The following is a 20,103-nucleotide window of genomic DNA, read 5'->3' as shown; positions in this document are numbered from 1 at the left end:
GCCACTGAACTTCACTAATCCTCACTATATCTAACTTTAACCTATCCATTTCCCTTTTTAAATTTTCTAACCTACCTGCCCGTTTAAGGGATTTGACATTCCTCGCTCCGATCCGTAGAACGCCAGTTTTCTTTCTGCTGATAACGACATCCTCTTGAGTAGTCCCCGCCCGGAGATCCGAATGGGGGACTATTTTGCCTCCGGAATATTTTACCCAAGAGGACGCCACCATCATTTAATCATACAGTACAGGTGCATGCCCTCGGGAAAAATTACGGCCGTAGTTTCCCCTTGCTTTCAGCCGTTCGCAGTACCAGGACAGCAAGGCCGTTTTGGTTATTGTTACAAGGCCAGATCAGTCAATCATCCAGACTGTTGCCCTTGCAACTACTGGAAAGGCTGCTGCTCCTCTTCAGGAACCACACGTTTGTCTGGGCTCTCAACAGATACCCCTCCGTTGTGGTTGGACCTACGGTACGGCTATCTGTACCGCTGAGGCACGCAAGCCTCCCCACCAACGGCAAAGTCCATGGTTCATGGGGGGGGGGGGGGGGGGGAGGGTTATAAATACAAAATCTAATAGAGCTAATGCGGGAGTCGGTTTCATAATGAATAAGAAAATAGGAGTTCGCTTAAGCTACTATGAACAGCATAGTGAACTCATTATTGTAACCAAGATGGACGCGAAGTTCACACCCACCACAGTAGGAGGTCTTTCAAATTTGTATGCCAACTAGTTCTGTAGATGATGAAGAAATCGAACAAATGTATGATGAGATGAAAGGAATTATTCAGATAATTAAGGGACGAAAATGTAATAGTAATGGCGGACTGGAATTCGGTAGCAGGAAAAGGAGAGAAGGAAAAATAGTAGGCGAATATGGAGTGGGGGAAAGGATCGAAAGAGAAAGCTGCCAGGTAGAATTTTGCACAGATCGTCGCTAACATTTGGATTAAGAATCATGAAAGAAGACTGTACACATGGAAGAGACCTGGAGACACCGGAAGGTTTCAGATTTATTATGTAATGGTAAGGCAGAGATTTCGTAACCAGATTTTAAATTGTAAGACATTTTTAGCGGCAGATGTAGACTCATACCACAAATTATTGGTTAGGAGCTGGAATTAAAACTGAGGAAATTGCAAACAGATAGGAAATTAAGGAAATGGAACCTGAACAAGTTGAAAGAACCAGAAGTTGTAGCGAGTTTCAGACGGAGCATCAGGCACCGATTGACTAGAACAGCGGAAATGAATGCAGCTAAGGGGTAGCTTTGAGAAGTGACACTGTGAAGGCAACAGAGGATCAAATAGGTAAAAAGGCAACTCCTAATAGAAATCTCTGAATAACACAGGAGATATTTAATTCAAATGATGAAATGAGAAAATATAAAAATACACCAAATGAAGCAGGTGAAAGGGAATACAAACGTCTAAATAATGAGACTGACAGGAAGTGAAAATGGCTAAAGGATTGGCTACAGAAAATATGTAAAGATTTAGAATCAGATATCACTAGGGGAAAGACAGACGTCGCCTATAGGAAAATTAACGAGGCCTTGAAGGGAAAGCTGAAAGGTGGAAGAAGTATATATGCAGAGCGTCTATTCGAGGGAGGTGTACTTGAGGGCAATACTATAGAAATGGTTCAAATGGCTCTAAGCACTATGGGAATTAACATCTGAGGTCATCAGTCCCCTAGACTTAGAACTACTTAAACCTAACTAACCTAAGGACATCACGCACATCCATACCAGAGGCAGGATTCGAACCTGCGACCGTCGCAGCAGCGCGGTTCCGAACTGAAGCGCCTAGAACCTCACGGCCGTCACGACCGGCCATAGAAATGGTAGAGGACGCAGATGATGATGTGAGAAGAATTTGACAGAGCACTGAAAAGAAACAAGGCCCCGAGGGTAGGCGACATTCAGTCATAACTACTGATAGACTTGGGAGAACCAACCATTACAAAATTCTTCTATGTGGTGTGCAAGTTGCAAGAAGCAGGCGAAATACACTCAAACTTCAAGAAGAATGTAATAATTCCAATTTCAAGGAAAGCCGGTGCTGACAGGTGTGGATATTATCGAACTACCAGTATAATAATACTACTCGAATTTCTTACAGAGGGATGGAAAAACTGGTAGAAGCCAACGTTGGGGATGATCAGTTTGGATTCCAGACAAATGTAGCAACTTCCGAGGCAATACTGACCCTACGACTTACCTTAGAAGACAGGAGAAGGAAGGCTAACCCTACAGATGTAGGATTTGTAGACTTAGAGAAAGCTTTTGGTAATTTTGACTTTAGTAATCTCTTTGAAATTCTGAAGGTAGCAGTGGTAAAATACAGGGGGCAAAAGGTTGTTTACAACGTATACAGAAACCGGACGGCTGTCACAAGAGTCGAAGGGCATGAACGGAAAGTAGTGGTTGAGAAGGGAGTGAGGCGGTTGCAGTCTATCCCCGATGTTATTCAATCTGTACATTGAGCAAGCAATAAAGAAAAACAAAACTTGGAGTATAAATGAAGGCCCAGGGAGAAGAAATGAAGAATTTTGAAGTTTTCTTATGACACTGTAATTCTGTCAGAGACAGCAAAGGACTTGGAAGAGCAGCTAAACGGAATGGGCAGTGTCTTGAAAGGAGTTGAACAGCAACAAAAGCAAAACAAGGATAATGGAATTTAGACGAATTAAATCAGGTGATGCTGAGGGAATTAGATTAGGAAACGAGACACTTAAAGTAACAGATGAGTTTTGCTATTTGGGCAGTAAAATAACTGATGATGGCCGAAGTAGAGAGGATATAAAATGTAGATTAGCAATGGCAAGAAAATCGTTCTAGTAGTATTTATATGGAATGGAAGTGAAACTTGGACGATGAACAGTATATACGAGAAAAGAATAAAAACTTTTGGAATGTGCTGCTATAGAAAAATGCTGAAGATTAGATGGGTGGATCAAATAACGTGACTAAAAGAAGGGTATCGGTTGATAGAAAACATTCTGAGACATCAAGAAATCACCAGTTTAGTGTTGGAGAGATGTGTGGAGAATACAAGTCGTAGAGGGTGACCAGGAAATGAATACAGTAAGCAGATTCAGAAGGATGTCGGTTGCAGATGCTATTTGGAGATGAAAAGGCTTGCACGGGATAGAGCAGCATGGAGAACTGCCTCAAACCAATCTCCGGACTGAAGATCACAACAACAACATGGTGCCCACTGTATACTGGCTTTAGTATAAGGTATAACAAAGAAAAATTATTTATTCCTTATAAAGTATTAATAGTTCATAAATTATTAAGTAGAATAAAAGGAATGGGAATATAATTAAGAGTTAATAAAATATTCCTTTCCAGCAAATCGTACCAACCAACAACCAAACGTAGGGGCAGCAGAAGTAGACTATTGGTTGGATATGCAAATAAATTACACATCCCCATGACCTTTTTTCGAAGTCACGTCCCGCTGTAGTCCTCAGCTGGCAGTAATCGGCAAAAACCAGAAACCTTCGGTCTAATAGCATAGTTTCTTCAGTATCCGCTCACCAACCTCTGAAATCCTGCAACACCATAAGGAAGTATCAGCAAGAATTCAGTTGCTGAAACCGAGCAAGCTATTTAGACGGCAGCTGCGCGAACCAAGAGCTGCCACATAAACCATATTAACAACATGCGTCTGTTTGATAGGACCTATACCTCAAGTGGCGAACGACGGCGGTCGAGTTTAGACTAGTTCTGCGCACGTACTCTTTGGCCACGATAACTTGACTATTTCGCTATTGCTGCCAGAAGCAGAGAAAATTGGCACTACTTGAAACATATTCATTTCCTCTGAGCGGTGCCAACTTCAAGCTGCCCGTAGATGTGAAGTATTACAAAACGCTTGTGTCCACTAGCAAAAGACTTTCGTAAACACTTGCTGAGTTGTTTACATTAGGACAAAAACTTACGTTTACTTCTTCATGTCACTGGAGCAAGTTTATTTCAGAAACTCGCAGCAAGTACTTGTTACAGAAAGGCAGTTACTCTTAAATACCACAGCAGTCGCCACTGTTGTTGCATTATTATTAATTAGAAGTCGTGACGAAACACAAAAATAAAAAATAAAAAATTAGAGGAGCACATACTGATGTTAGCAAGAAGCACTAATCAGTCAACTGAAATCAGAGGACTTTACTTAGATTAAAAGCTTTGAGAATGTCTTATGCAAATTACCAACATTTCTTGTTTTGTACTCGATAGTAGGAGGCAAATGTGCGCCGCGCTAACTCAGGCTGACTTTTAATTACTCTTTGATTTTTCAAGCAGTATTTACTACTTCATCAGAAATGTATGCATTTTTACGGTAATATTAAAAATCAGTTCAAATTTAAATACGTCTGTTCTGGCGTTCTACTTTGCCTTCTGGTGAAACAAGTCGATTGGTAAACTCATTTCGCAGTTCCTTGACTGATGGTGCCAATTATGTGTGTTGAGGGATTCCAACGGTACATTTGTTTCGACCCATATGTCTTTGTGCCACTCTCCTTTTCGACAACGATACTTTCGCACTGGTACCGAACACACATAGTTTCTGTACGTTTGAGAAGAAATTCCACGAAAAGAGAAATTCGGCAAGTACTTGAAGCAAGACAAGAAGGTAGAACAAATTTTCTCCGTGCAACAGAGTGTACGCTGATTTGGAACTTACAACTTAAAACTGTGTGCCGGGCTGAGATTCGAAGTTGGGAACCCGATCAAGCACAGGGTTTTAATTTATCAGGAAGCTTAATGCAAGAAACTGTTTCTACTATCTTGCGAACTTCTTGATTCTGAGGAAACTAGCGGACGTAGATGGGAGGAAGGGGGGTGGGGGGTGGGGTTGCAGATATGATCGTGCGTAATATTCCACTCAGTTGTGTGGTTGTATAGTTAATGCGCCATGCCACAGCAGAAAGTTTGACAGAATGCGTAATAAATACGATTTCAGGATTACGACGCTAGAATGGTTGCAAGAGAGAAAAAGAAACTGCAACGATTCAGCGAGCGAAGCTGAACTGTTGTCTACAATAAAGGAAAACAGACCAGCCGTGAAAGTGTACGGTGTGGATAAAACCGCTGAGAGCAGAGAGGCCACAAACTAGTGCGTTTACCGCCCTTCAACTGAGATCTAAATCCGGTAGAATTGGCATAAGCCAAAGTAAAATACAGTTTCAGGGAGAACAATATCAGTGGTGACACATCGAAGGAAAGATTGTAGAATCTAGTTAATTGTTGCTTCCCCTTCAATTACTTCAGAGAGCTGGCAAAGTTAATGCAGAGATGTGCCGCAGCTGGAGCAAGAGTGCTGGATACGAGATGGAATAACGAAAATGGCCGTCGATGAAGTTATCATTAACACCATGCCCTCAAGCGATGATGATGAGGAGGAGAATGAATGTAATGTACAAACAGATTCCAAAAATCAGTTTTTTACTTTCTGTCTATAGTGTCGAAAGTCGTAAATTCATCTAGATTCATTTTTGATTGTTTTCGATACATAAATAACACATGTTACAGGTAAAACTCTCGAGCGTGTATCTGTCAGCAAATTATGTGATTCCGATACGACGGAAGTGTCACTCAATGGGCAATTTTTCCGCGAGTGCGACCTGCGATTTCGTGCTGAGGGCAAAACACGGCTGGTTTCCCCTCACCTCGCTTCACCCCTCTGCAGCCGGCCGTTCCCGAAAGCCGTCCTGCCAATCGTCAGCGTACAGTGGGCAAACACTACGTCTCGCATTCTCAGACAGCCAGTCACCGTTCAGGAGTGTTCAAAGCGCTCTGCTGTGAATGTCCCAGCCAGTGCGAGCACTTAATGTGACCATAGTGAGTTACTTAGTAAATTTTTATTCCATTTGTTGAGAGTTCTCTTCGCTGCTGGTGGCAGTAAGCGTCACTTCTACACAAACAATGGTGAAACATAATTTGTGGTATACACGCTTTCTTCACGTGCAAAGAACATTGGACATGCGTACCGCAACTGTCGCTTGAAATCGGTAACAATCCTGTGCCTCGACCTGCGTGAATCGCCACCTGTCGTGAAACGGACGATAGTACAACAATAGCTGTTTCTATATGATTCTACTTCGACGAAATCACACTGTTATAATAGCGTGCATTTACATTTGCATGGCCGAGGAAAGGTCTTCCTCTTGCAAGCAGAAGTCAGGAAGTGAGGGGGACCGGTAGGAGAACTCGCGTGTCCTCTCACGTTTAAATCGTAAACTGTCTTTCTTTCTCTGTTTGTGCCCAGCTTTTGCACCCTCCCTTGTGGAGGCTTGTCTCGCCACACCCTTGGTATGGCCGTGAGTGTTACCTGCAGGAAGTGAATGAAAGTAACTCAAACACAATGATAAATGAACACAATGACACCTGTGGAGAATATGGAGATCAATAAGAGAAAAGCAAAGCACATGGTGATTGGAAAATGAGGTAAAAGAGCTAATATTAAGATAGGTCGCTAAGGAAGCTTTCAAGAGAAACTTATTACATGGAAAGCCGGATAAAGTACATGGGAAAAGTGTCTTATCTGAAGTGTGGCACTCTATGGAGCTGAAACATGGACACTGAGATGAGAGGTGGCACAAGGTTGGTAGTATTTCAATGTGGGTACTGGACTGTGGAAAGGATTAACTGGGTGCAGAGAGCGACTAATGAAGAGATGCAGGACACATTAGGAGAGAGAAGAAGACTATTGGAAGCTATAAGGAAAAGAATGATTAACTGGTTTGGTCACATGCAGCGGCGAGACTGTTTCATGGCGAATGCATTGGAACAATTAGGGTGTAGGGGACGAATTACAGGAAGGAGAAGATACACGATGGTCGAGTCCGAAAAGGAAGTGGAACTTACGTGGAGATGAAGAGAGCAGCAGAAGACAGTAGGACATGGGGATCAACCTCGTGAAGACCTAACGTCGAGCAGAACACACAATAATAATAATAATAAGTATTATTATTATTTTATTTATGTCTGTAATTTTCAGCAACTGCGACATATATACTACTGGCCATTAAAATTTCTGCGCCAAGAAGAAATGCAGATGATAAACGGGTATTCGTTGGACGAATATATTATGCTAGAGCTGACATGTGATTAGATTTTCATGCAATTTGCGTGCACAGATCCTGAGAAGTCAGTACCCAGGACAACCGCCTCTGGCCTTAATAACGGCCTTGATACGCCTGGGCATTGAGTCAAACAGAGCTTGGATGGCATGCACAGGTACAGCTGCCCATTCAGCTTTAACACGATTCCACAGTTTATCAAGAGCAGTGACTGGCTCCTTGTGACGAGCCAGTTGCTCGGCCACCATTGACCACACGTTTTCAGTTGGTGAGAGATCAGGAGAATTTGCTGGCCAGGGCAGCAGTCGAACATTTTCTGTATTCAGAAAGGCTCGTACAGGACCTAGAACATGCGGTCGTGCATTATCCTGCTGAAATGTAGGGTTCTACTGGCATCGAATAAAGAATAGAGCCACGGGTCATAACACATCTGAAATGTAACGTCCACTGTTCAAAGTGCTGTCAATGCGAACAAGAGGTAACCGAGACGTGTAACCAATGGCATCCCATACCATCACGCCGGGTGATACGCCAGTATGGCGATGACGAATACACGCTTCTAATGTGCGTTCACCGCGATGTCGCCAAACACGGATGCGATCATGATGATGCTGTAAACAGGACCTGGATTCATCCGAAAAAATGACGTTTTGCAATTCGTGCACCCAGGTTCGTCGTTGAGTACACCATCGCAGGCGCTCCTGTCTGTGATGCAGTGCCAAGGATAACTGGCGCCATGGTCTCCGAGCTGATAGTCCATGCTGCTGCAAACGTCGTCGAACTGTTCGTGCAGATGATGGTTGTTGTCTTGCGAAGTCCCCATCTGTTGACTCAATGATCGAGGCGTGGCTCCACTATCCATTACAGCCATGCAGATAAGATGCCTGTCATCTCGACTGCTAGCGATACGAGGCCGTTGGGACCCAGCACGGTGTTCCGTATACCCTCCTGAACCCACCGACTCCATATTCTGCTAACAGTCACTGGATCTCGACCAACGCGAGGAGCAATGTCGCGATACGATAAACCGCAACCGCGACAGGCTACAATCCGACCTTTATCAAAGTCGGAAATGTGATGGTACGCATTTCTCCTCCTTATACGAGACATCACAACAACGTTTCACCAGGCAACGCCGGTCAACTGCTGTTTGTGTATGAGAAATCGGTTAGAAACTTTCCTCATGTCAGCACGTTGTAGGTGTCGCCACTGGCGCCAACCTTGTGTGAATGCTCTGATAAGCTAATCATTTGCATATGACAGCATTTTCTTCCTGTCGGTTAAATTTAACGTCTGTAGCACGCCATCTTCGTGGTGTAGCAATTTTAATGGCCAGTAGTGTATGTTTCAGAATAAAATTTGTTCCTCTGTTGAAAAGATATTTTTAATATGCTTTATGGGATTCAACAATTAATTTGTATCTTCAGAAGCTTAGTTCTGGTTTAGAAGATGTCAGCATCTTCTCCTTACAAGCATGATAAGACAGAAACGTACTAATTGCATTCAATCACTGTAAATGCAGATTGACAGTTGAAGTTGACAAATTAATTTGTCGAAATTAATGAGGCGTATTAAACACACACACACACACACACACACACACACACACACACACACACATATTATACTCCTGGAAATTGAAATAAGAACACCGTGAATTCATTGTCCCAGGAAGGGGAAACTTTATTGACACATTCCTGGGGTCAGATACATCACATGATCATACTGACAGAACCACAGGCACATAGACACAGGCAACAGAGCATGCACAATGTCGGCACTAGTACAGTGTATATCCACCTTTCGCAGCAATGCAGGCTGCTATTCTCCCATGGAGACGATCGTAGAGATGCTCGATGTAGTCCTGTGGAACGGCTTGCCACGCCATTTCCACCTGGCGCCTCAGTTGGACCAGCGTTCGTGCTGGACGTGCAGACCGTGTGAGACGACGCTTCATCCAGTCCCAAACATGCTCTATGGGGGACAGATCCGGAGATCTTGCTGGCCAGGGTAGTTGACTTACACCTTCTAGAGCACGTTGGGTGGCACGGGATACATGCGGACGTGCGTTGTCCTGTTGGAACAGCAAGTTACCTTGCCGGTCTAGGAATGGTAGAACGATGGGTTCGATGACGGTTTGGATGTACCGTGCACTATTCAGTGTCCCCTTGACGATCACCAGAGGTGTACGGCCAGTGTAGGAGATCGCTCCCCACACCATGATGCCGGGTGTTGGCCCTGTGTGCCTCGGTCGTATGCAGTCCTGATTGTGGCGCTCACCTGCACGGCGCCAAACACGCACCTTCCGCCGACCACTGGCGACAACATCGATGTACTGTGGAGACCTCACGCCCCACGTGTTGAGCAATTCGGCGGTACGTCCACCCGGCCTCCCGCATGCCCACTATACGCCCTCGCTCGAAGTCCGTCAACTGCACATACGGTTCACGTCCACACTGTCGCGGCATGCTACCAGTGTTAAAGACTGCGATGGAGCTCCGTATGCCACGACAAACTGGCTGACGCTGACGGCGGCGGTGCACAAATGCTGCGCAGCTAGCGCCATTCGACGGCCAACACCGCGGTTCCTGGTGTGTCCGCTGTACCGTGCGTGTGATCATTGCTTGTACAGCCCTCTCGCAGTGTCCGGAGCAAGTGTGGTGGGTCTGACATACCGGTGTCAATGTGTCCTTTTTTCCATTTCCAATTGATGACTTAATGTTGCCGTCCTCGGTGGCCGAACGATTCTAGGCGCTTCAGTCTGGAACAGCGCGACCGCTACGGTCGCACGTTCGAATCCTACCTCGGGCATGGATGTGTGTGATGTCCTTAGGTTAGATAGGTTTAAGTAGTGCTAAGTTCTACGGGGCTGATGACCCCAGATGTGAAGTCCCATAGTGCTCAGAGCCATTTGAACCATTTGAGCGACTTAATTTTATTCTGAAATAATAAAAATAATATCTCATGAAAAACTACATACAAAGTTTCGAGAACCGGATCAATCTAGGAATATAATACAGCCCCATAAGTGCTGGTATCTTTCCTGTATTGACAGCGAACACTGTTTTACAAACAATTCGTTATTTCTTCTGCGCTCCAAGAGCAAATGGAACAGGAAGAAATTCTAATACTTGTCAAAATGGAAATTATGGTCTGCTATGCACTTCACTGTGATTTGCAAATTCCGGATATAGATTTAGAATATGGGACGCCATAAAACCCTCTGGCATGCAGAGGGCAGAGTAGAATCATTAAGTCAGATGTTTGACGAGTAGTTTGTCTTCTGTTCATCAAACATTTTCTTTCACGCTGAAAACATCTCCACCGAGGAGATTGCTGACGAGGAGACAAGAAGAGTCTTCACAAGCATTGGTACCTCGCCTTCCAATTTATTGCTGAGTGAAAGTCATCCAGCCTCTAACAATGAATACTTTCGTATGCAGCTTAGCACTGCAATTTTTGGAAACAAACGCGGGTAACCACATTAATACTTGCAATAACAATCTCGAGCAGCGTTGCCAACAACACAGTTCTGACCATACGTTTATAGTTTTGTGTCACCTCTGTGCGGCGTAAGGTCACGGTTGTCAGATAAAATTGACGAAAGTGCCGAAGATTGCCCAGCCAAAGGATTAGTGTGCACAATGAAACACTTAGCAAACATTAAACATTGTATTTATTACTGTTAGTTATAGCTTTCAACAAATTTTTGTTACTTTCAATTTTTTGTTAAAAGTGGCTGCATATTGCGAAACTTCAAATTACAACGAATGTATGATTCTGGTTTTACCAAATCAGCATTTAATTTGCTTCTAGCGTGAGCCACAAATGACGCATGACTTTTTCCACAAAGGCATTGCTATGTGGAACCCCCATTATTCTTCTGGTTTTTTTTAGGTATTTTTTCTCCATTTACAAATGTTTTCGAAGAAAACGAGTTTTCAGACCTAGGGGCTTGACTTCGTAATTGTTGCAAAGTTTTATTTTATTATGATTATTATTATTTTCGATTATTCTCACTTAAGAGAGCGTTTGAACTTGAATTCCTTTATGATGATTGTTTATGTTTTTTCTGAGCCCAAATTTTCTTCATGTGTTCACTGTGTTGTTCCTTTCGCTCCGCTGTCCATTTGCATCCTGGTCTCTTCTGTGTTGTGGTGTCAAATTTATGTTTTTTGATGATGTTCCTGAATTCAGTTCTATTTTCTGCGTCGTTTACTGCTATGTGTGCTTGTCTGAGGTCCTCTTCAACTTCTTTTATCCATTTTGTTTTCCCCCTGCCTGAGTTGATGACTTTAAGAATTCGCTTTGAAATTCTGTTTTCATTCATCCTGTGGATATGTCCGTAGAACTGCATTCTTCTTTTCCTTATTGTATCCGTAATCTTGTCTGTGTATTTATATAATTCTGATGCTGGTCTCTTCTTCCAGATTCCTTGCTCTTGTATCGGGCCAAAATTTTCCTGAGAATTTTCCTTTCTTGGATCTCTATTTCTTTGATTTTAGTTTGCCCACCTATTTGTGTTGTTTCAGATGCATACAGTGCCTCCGGAAGTACGACAGTGTTGAAGTGCCTCAATTTTGCGTTAATGGATATGGACTTTTTGTTATAATAGTTCCACGTGGGTTTACATGCTTTCTGTAGTTTTTTTATTCTTTCCTCATTGGCCTTTAGGTTGATCCCCGATGGCTGGATGATTTCTCCCAGGTACTTAAAATGTGGTACTTGTACGATTTTCCCATGGGTTCTCACAATAGGCAATTTGTCTTGTGGCACTCTTCTATGTACTGGGTTTTCTCATATGAGATTTGCAGGCCAGTTCTTCGTGCAATTTCGTGTAACTTCTCTATGGCGTTAGTGGCTTCTTTTCTATTATTTGTGAGGACTGCAAAGTCATCCGCAAAAGCTAAACACTTCACATTGAATCTATTATCTTTTCTAATACCAATTTGGATTCCTTTGACTTCTTTTTCCCATGTCCTGATATTTTTTTTTCAAGAATGATATTAAAGAGTCACCCTGTCGCACTACAGTTTGGATTTCTAATGGTTCCGAGATATCCCCCGTAAATTTAACCTTGGAGACTGTGTCAGTTAATGTTTCCCGAATGATTGCTCTTGTCTTTCTGTCAATGCCGAATTCTTCCAGCGTCTTGCAGAGCGCTACTCTGTCTATTGAGTCGTAGGCCTTTTTAAAATCTACAAAAGTAACCACTGTGTTTCGGGTGTTTCTCATCTGGAGAATCATTTTCAGATTCCAGATATGCTCTATGCATGATCGTCCCTTGCGAAAACCAGCCTGGTATTCTCCTACATGTGGGTCAGCTTGTTCTTCTAATCTATTCATGAGAACTTTTGATAGGATTTTATATGTGACCGGTACGAGTGAGATACCCCTGTAATTATTTTGGTTCAGTTTTGTCCCCTTTTTTGTGGAGTGGATGAATGAGTGCGCATTTCCATTCAAAAGGGATCTGTTCTGTTTCCCAAATGTTTAATATGATTTTGTGAATTTTTCCTGTTAATCTTTCATCATTTAGTTTCTATAGTTCTGCAATAATTCCATCTTCTCCTGGGGCTCTATTGTTTTTCAGTGTCTTGATAATTTCTACTATTTCGTTGATGGTTGGCGGTTTAGCGTCAGGATTTGGTGTAGACGTTTCGTAGTGAATATCCTCTGTAGGTCTTTCGCAGTTGAGAAATTTGTTGAAATAGTCTGCGAGGATTTGGCAGTTATTCTTCTTGTTAGTTTCTAGTGAACCATTCGGTTTCTTGAAGCAAAGATTGGGTGGCTGGTATCCTGCAATATGTTCTTTAAACGTCTTATAAAAATTCCGAGTGTTGTTCTTCTTAAAGTCTTGTTCTATCTCATCTAGTCGACGTTTGTCATAATTTCTTTTTTCCCTCCGAATAGTTTTCGATGTTTGTTTTCGGATTACTAGAAATTGTTGCCATTTTTCTGATGTTTTGTGACTATTGAAGTTTTTCCAAGCATTGGTCCTTTCTTCTATTGCTTGGTCACATATTATATTCCACCACCTGTGTTTTATCCTTCTCGGGGGTTGACCCAATTTCATCGTGGATTTGAGGACGTCCACAAGTTCTGTCCAGTTTGTGGTGTTTGTCTGACTAATTTCCTGTAAGATGTTTTCCTTGTTGAGTTTTATGTATTTGGGGTCTGGTCTCATCACTTTGTTTAGTTTTGACTTTTTCTATTGGGTTGTAATCTGGTCTTTATCTGTAGAAGATGATGTGTGAGTCAAAAAATCCTCTTCTCGCTTTCACATTCAGAATTTCTGCTGTGTTACTCTTGGAGATGGCCACATGGAGTATCTGGAATTCACCCAACATTGTGTTGGGTGACTTCCAAGTATACAGTTTCTTGTTGGGTTTTTTGAATTGTGTTGGCATAATTACGAGGCCGAAATTTTCGCAAAAGCTTATCAATCTTTCCCCATTCTTGTTAGTTCCCTTGTGAGCTGTATGGATTCAGGTGATTTTCCTGTATTTTTTCTTCACCTAATTGTGAGTTAAAGTCGCCCAACAAGATTATTACATGGTTTTTGGCAATTTTGTTTGTCGTCTCTTCAAGGTCATTCCAGAAGTCATCCACTTTCTGGCGGTTCTTCTTGTTATAATTATTTGTGAGTGCGTGTGCGTTGATCAAGGTATATGCTTTGTTGGCCGATTTGACGGAGAGCGTTTATATACGTTCTGAGGCAGACTGGAAGTCAATGACAGAGTCGCTGATACATTTGTAGACTGCAAATGCTGCGCCAAACTGTTTGAGTCCTTTCACATTAGTTTTAACTGCTGGTTTTCCTTTGTAGATCCTGTAGTTGTCAGTATCAAACTGGTTTTCTTCCGTAAATCGTGTTTCCTGGATTGGAAGGATTTTGATCTGGAATTTTAGCAGCACGTCTGTAAGTTGTTTGATCTTGCCCAGTTTGAAAAAAGTATTAGTATTAAGTGTACCGATGAAGTGTCTTTGTTTTGTGTGTAACAATTTGGACGTCGTCTGGTTCTCAACCTTAGGCGTAACATGATGCTCCTGGACCCCCGGAATCCGATGATCAGGTAAAGCCAGCCTTGCGACTGGTGCCCAGGATAGTGGATTCATTCCTTGTGTTATCATCGTGTTTGGTTTTCAAGTTGAAAACTAACTTGGTGGTGGTCCTTCTGAGGAAAGATCATGAGAAATACGATTTGATTGTTCAGATCAAGAAGGTTGCTGCAGCCGCACCATCTAGGCGAACAGACGCTGCCTCCTAACAGCTGGATACCAGGCAGACGTTAGTGGATTTCAGTTGATAGTTTTCGTCCACCCCGAGTATTTTATTTCCCCAGATTCTTTCTTTCTTTCTTTCTCTGGTGCCATGTCCCGCACTGACGCAGGGTCGGCATTGTTAGTAACGAATTTGGCAAGGTTAGGATGAAGGGGTGGCTGGATGCCCATCCTGCCGTCACCCCATATCCCCCGGGACGGAAGTAGTGTACCCCAGCTGTCTGCATCTAGTGTAATTCATGGAAGAGTGTGAACGTGTTCAGATGTCGGTGAGCCGTGTAACTGAAGTGGAACGTGGGGACCAGCCCGGTATTCACCTAGTGGGGTGTGGAAAACCGCCTAAAAACCACATCCAGGCTGGCCGGCACACTGGCCCTCGTCGTTACTCCGCCGGGCGGATTCGATTCGGGGCCGGCGCGCCTACCCGAGTCCAGGAAGCAGCGCGTTAGCGCTCTCGGCTACCCTGGCAGGTCTTTATTTTGTATTACGCATCTCTTCTAAAAACTATCTGAATTAGTGATATGAATGGAATTCTAAAATTGCCTGCTACGGTGCCGAATACCGATCTCGGCTGAAATACCGAACAGCTCGGTAAAAAACCGAACATGTGGCAAGCCATTGTAAAGTTCAAAGCTAGAAGCGTACGGGCTAAAATGATCGAGGATACCTTTAAAGGAAGATACTGCAAATGAAATATGTTTTGTGTTCATAGGTAAAATGTTCTTTTTCCCTTCACTATACTTATTTTTTGATGTACATCACATTACGTGACGAGATTATAGCAGTATAACATGCCTCAGCCCATTGACTTGAGGTAGATAACAAAGGCGTATTTTGAGCACGACAACGTCCCATATAGCACACAAGTCTGTCAGTGCCCGCGATGACTGTACTTTTACGTTGTAATGTAACATTTTCGTATGTTTCTATTACGTAACGATGCAGTTCGAGCGGGATCAGTTCAAGAACATTATTCTACACAAGCGGCATATCATCTTGTTCCCCCTCAGGCGTCAATTACCTTTCCCTCGACTCTTGGCGAGACTTTTAAAATCTAAATCTAAATCTAGTGGTCCTGGAAGAATGCTTATTTCTCCTGTTAAAATACACTCCTGGAAATGGAAAAAAGAACACATTGACACCGGTGTGTCAGACCCACCATACTTGCTCCGGATACTGCGAGAGGGCTGTACCAGCAATGATCACACGCACGCCACAGCGGACACACCATCAACCGCGGTGTTGGCCGTCGAATGGCGCTAGCTGCGCAGCATTTGTGCACCGCCGCCGTCAGTGTCAGCCAGTTTGCCGTGGCATACGGAGCTCCATCGCATTCTTTAACACTGGTAGCATGCCGCGACAGCGTGGACGTGAACCGTATGTGCAGTTGATGGACTTTGAGCGAGGGCGTATAGTGGGCATGCGGGAGGCCGGGTGGACGTACCGCCGAATTGCTCAACACGTGGGGCGTGAGGTCTCCACAGTACATCGATGTTGTCGCCAGTGGTCGGCGGAAGGTGCACGTGCCCGTCGACCTGGGACCGGACCGCAGCGACGCACGGATGCACGCCAAGACCGTAGGATCCTACGCAGTGCCGTAGGGGACCGCACAGCCACTTCCCAGCAAATTAGGTACACTGTTGCTCCTGGGGTATCGGCGAGGACCATTCGCAACCGTCTCCATGAAGCTGGGCTACGGTCCCGCACACCGTTAGGCCGTCTTCCGCTCACGCCCCAACATCGTGCAGCCCGCCTCCAGTGGTGTCGCGACAGGCGTGAATGGAGGGACGAATGGAGACGTGTCGTCTTCAGCGATGAGAGTCGCTTCTGCCTTGGTGCCAATGATGGTCGTATGCGTGTTTGGCGCCGTTCAGGTGAGCGCCACAATCAGGACTGCATACAACCGAGGCACACAGGGCCAACACCCGGCATCATGGTGTGGGGAGCGATCTCCTATACTGGCCGCACACCTCTGGTGATCGTCGAGGGGACAATGAATAGTGCATGGTACATCCAAACCGTCATCGAACCCATCGTTCTACCATTCCTAGACCGGCAAGGGAACTTGCTGTTCCAACAGGACAACGCACGTCCGCATGTATCCCGTGCCACCCAACGTGCTCTAGAAGGTGTAAGTCAACTACCCTGGCCAGCAAGATCTCCGGATCTGTCCCCCATAGAGCATGTTTGGGACTGGATGAAGCGTCGTCTCACACGGTCTGCACGTCCAGCACGAACGCTGGTCCAACTGAGGCGCCAGGTGGAAATGGCATGGCAAGCCGTTCCACAGGACTACATCCAGCATCTCTACGATCGTCTCCATGGGAGAATAGCAGCCTGCATTGCTGCGAAAGGTGGATATACACTGTACTTGTGCCGACATTGTGCATACTCTGTTGCCTGTGTCTATGTGCCTGTGGTTCTGTCAGTGTGATCATGTGATGTATCTGACCCCAGGAATGTGTCAATAAAGTTTCCCCTTCCTGGGACAATGAATTCACGGTGTTCTTATTTCAATTTCCAGGAGTGTATGTACGAGGAGCGTCCCATATAGATTAATGCTTCATTTTTCTCTCATTATTCATGGTGCACAATTTCACACATCATTACGGATTCAAATATATAGTCTACCCGTAAGTGGCAGAACAATCTTTAGAAAGATAATCCTCGAAGAGAACAGCCCAGTTTCCCGTCTGCTGTCATTATGTGAGTGGACAATATAGGGTATGACGACCAAGGACGTTGCTGGACGAAGCGGGTTCTGTGGAAGAAGGGTGTAATCACTGCGGTTATTCACATGCATCTGGTGTCAGTGTGTGGAGAGCGTGCGCCGACAGGAAAAGTGGTCTTTCAACATGACAACGCTCGTCTCCATACAAGTTGGTAAACCACGGGCCAGGTGCTGCCATACCAATCATGTATTTTCATGACTAGTGCCCCTCTGATTACCACGTCTTTGGGCCATTATAAACTCAATTCGCAGACTTCCAGGGACTGTGCACAGCTGTCCTGCGGTGGATGGAGAATGTTCCACACGGTCGCCTGGGTTACTCTGTCCTGGTGGGCCATCTGCCTGGTACTGACACGGAGGTCGCCTTCCTCACTGTCAATTACATTTTCCGAGCATTTCGGGTACATCCTTCATGATTTCCTGCTTCCTGAAACAACCCTGTCTCAGACAAACGTCTAAACACTGTTGCTAACACCGAATGCTGTGCTTGTTGCGGCGCGGATAGGTGTCCCGATACAATATTGCTGCCCGTTGCCATTTGCCTTTCCGGAAGTAAACACCATGTCGGCAAGCTCTGTAATCGAATACGGAACCATTGTGTACAACGCTGTTTACGCAGAACAGGGAATCAGCGACCATAAAGCGGTTACTGCATCGATGATTTCAGCCGTAAATAGAAATATTAAAAAAGGTAGGAAGATTTTTCTGTTTAGCAACAGTGAAAAAAAGCAGATATTAGAGTACCTGACGGCTCAACACAAAAGTTTTGTCTCAAGTACAGATAGTGTTGAGGATCAGTGGACAAAGTTCAAAACCATCGTACAATATGCGTTAGATGAGTATGTACGAAGCAAGATCGTAAGAGATGGAAAAGAGCCACCGTGGTACAACAACCGAGTTAGGAAACTGCTGCGGAAGCAAAGGGAACTTCACAGCAAACATAAACATAGCCATAGCCTTGCAGACAAACAAAAATTACGCGAAGCGAAATATAGTGTGAGGAGGGCTATGCGAGAGGCGTTCAGTGAATTGGAAAGTAAAGTTCTATGTACTGACTTGGCAGAAAATCCTAAGAAATTTTGGTGTTATGTCAAAGCGGTAGGTGGATCAAAACAAAATCTCCAGACACTCTGTGACCAAAATGATACTGAAACAGAGGATGACAGACTAAAGGCCGAAATACTAAATGTCTTTTTCCAAAGCTGTTTCACAGAGGAAGACTGCACTGTAGTTCCTTCTCTAGATTGTCGCACAGGTGACAAAATGGTAGATATCGAAATAGACGACAGAGAGATAGAGAAACTACTAAAATCGCTCAAAAGAGGAAAGGCCGCTGGACCTGATGGGATACTAGTTCGATTTTACACAGAGTACGCGAAGAAACTTGCTCCCCTTCTTGCAGCGGTGTACCGTAAGTCTCTAGAAGAGCGTAGCATTCCAAAAGATTGGAAAAGGGCACAGGTCATCCCCGTTTTCAAGAAGGGACATCGAACAGATGTGCAGAACTATAGACCTATATCTCTAACGTCGATCTATTGTAGAATTTTGGAACACGTATTATGTTCGAGTTTAATCACTTCTCTGGAGAATAGAAACCTACTCTGTAGGAATCAGCATGGGTTTCGAAAAAGATGGTCGTGTGAAACCCAGCTCGCGCTATTCGTCCACGAGACTCAGAGGGCCATAGACACTGGTTCACAGGTAGATGCCGTGTTTCTTGACTTCAACAAGGCGTTTGACACAGGTCCCCACAGTCGTTTAATGAACAAAGTAAGAGCATATGGACTATCAGACCAATTGTGTGATTTTATTGAAGAGTTCCTAGATAACAGAACGCAGAATGTCATTCTTAATGGAGGGAAGTCTTCCGAAGTAGGAGTGATTTCAAGTGTGCCGCAGGGGAGTGTCGTAGGACCGTTGCTATTCACAATATTCATAAATGATCTTGTGGATGACATCGGAAGTTCACTGAGGCTTTTTGCGCATGATGCTGTGGTATATCGAGAGGTTGTAACAATGGAAAATTGTACTGAAACGCAGGAGGATCTGCAGCGAATTGACGCATGGTGCAGGGAATGGCAATTAAATCTCAATCTAGACAAGTGTAATGTGCTCCAAATACATAGAAAAAAAAAGAATCCCTTATCATTTAGCTACAATATAGCAGGTCAGCAACTGGAAGCAGTTAATCCATAAATTATCTGGGAGTACGCATTAGAAGTGATTTAAAATGGAATGATCATATTAAGTTGGTCGTCGGAAAAGCAGATGCCAAACTGAGATTCATTGGAAGAATCCTAAGGAAATGCAATCCGAAAACAAAGGAAGTAGGTTACAGTACACTTGTTCGCCCACTGCTTGAATACTGCTCAGCAGTGTGGGATCCGTACCAGATAGGGTTGATAGAAGAGACCGAGAAGATCCAACGGAGAGCAGCGCGCTTCGTTACAGGATCATTTAGTAATCGCGAAAGCGTTACGGAGATGATAGATAAACTCCAGTTGAAGACTCTGCAGGGGAGACGCTCAGTAGCTCGGTACGGGCTTTTGTTGAAGTTTCGAGAACATACCTTCACCGAGGAGTCAAACAGTATATTGCTCCCTCCTTCGTATATCTCGCGAAGAGACAATGAGGATAAAATCAGAGAGCCCTCACAGAGGCATACCGACAACCCTTTTTTCCACGAACAATACGAGACTGGAATAGAAGGGAGAACCGATAGAGGTACTCAAGGTACCCTCCACCACACACCGTCAGGCAGCTTGCGGATTATGGATGTAGATGTATCACGTCCACTATAAAGTGAGTCAGCAAGAGAAGTGAACCAGACACAACATTACCAATTACTATGGCAGGAGAGGGTGTTAGGGCATGACGTATGAGGAACAGTACGACCCTCTAGAAGGAAACCATGCGTACTGTAACTGTGGCTGCATGGTACAGAGCATATTACACCGCAGTCTCTGTAACAATGTACTAGGGTTGAGTGAAAAGT

This window comes from Schistocerca gregaria, chromosome 3 (assembly GCF_023897955.1).
Source record: "Schistocerca gregaria isolate iqSchGreg1 chromosome 3, iqSchGreg1.2, whole genome shotgun sequence".
In the NCBI taxonomy this organism is placed as follows: Eukaryota; Metazoa; Arthropoda; class Insecta; order Orthoptera; family Acrididae; genus Schistocerca; species Schistocerca gregaria.
This window is presented reverse-complemented; position numbering follows the sequence as displayed.